Here is a 1,125-nt window from a genome sequence, read left to right on the forward strand (position 1 = left end):
GTGGAATACGTGAGGTCGTGCCTGGCGCGCTCCTCGCTTCGGATGAGGTGGGGGGGTGCCAGATCGGGCGTTGTTAGGGTTGGGAGAGGAGTAAGGCAGGGGGACCCTATGTCTCCCTTCCTCTTCAATTTAATCATGGATTATGTGCTGGGGGGCCTACCGGAAAAGGTGGGGTTCCGTCTGGGTGCGCCGGGGCAGCGGGTGAATGCGATGGCCTATGCAGATGACGTGCTGCTTTTCGCTTCGTCTGAGATTGGAATGAGGGCGCTATTGCGTGCGGCAGCGTCTGGTCTGGCAGATTGTGGTTTGGCGGTGAACCCGGAGAAATCTTGGTTGCTTTATTTGAACCCGTCGGGCAGGCAGAAGCTGCTCAAGGTGGATTCAGATGTGATGCTTCAGATGGGGGGGCATAGGATTCCGACGGTAGGAGTCGCCGATAGCGTTAGGTATTTAGGTGTTCCGTTCGGTCCGAAGGGGGTGCTTGAGGCAGCCCCACGGATTGAGGAAAAGCTGGCACTAGTGAGCAGCGGCCCCTTGAAACCGCAGCAGAAATTAGAGGTGGTGAGGGACTTTGTACTTCCTGGGACGTATCATGAACTGGTTCTGGGGCGGGTGAGGCCGACCGATCTTGCTGGCTGGGATGTGCGCGTGAGGGCGCACGTTAGGCGGTGGTTGCACCTGCCGCACGATGTGCCGAACGCGTACATCCATGCGTCGATTACTAACGGGGGCTTGGGTATTCCTGAATTGTCTCGATTGGTTCCGGTGTGGAGGCGAACTCGTCGGGAGTGTGTGATGGCGTTGTGGGAAGATGGAGTTGCGGAGGAACTTGCAGCGGAGGTGAGGGAGGTCGGTGGCCTGGAATCGGTAGAGGCGGTGCGCCGGGAACAGCAGGCTGATTTGTACGGTAAAATAGATGGCCGGGATTTGGAGGAGTCGGCGCTGGTTAAGGCTTCTAATAGCTGGAGGGGGGCTCGCGCTGCAGCACTCTCGGGGCGGGAATTTGTGCAGTTTGTGCGGTTGCATGCGGGGTGTCTGCCGAGTGCGATGAGAATGGCTAGGGGCAGAAGAGGGCAACAAGGATCACTATGGTGCCGGGCGGGTTGTTCTTGTGCCGAGACAGTA

The sequence above is a fragment of the Rhodnius prolixus genome, unplaced genomic scaffold, assembly GCF_049639745.1.
Source record: "Rhodnius prolixus isolate KJV_2025 unplaced genomic scaffold, Rpr scaffold_35, whole genome shotgun sequence".
Classification (NCBI taxonomy): Eukaryota; Metazoa; Arthropoda; class Insecta; order Hemiptera; family Reduviidae; genus Rhodnius; species Rhodnius prolixus.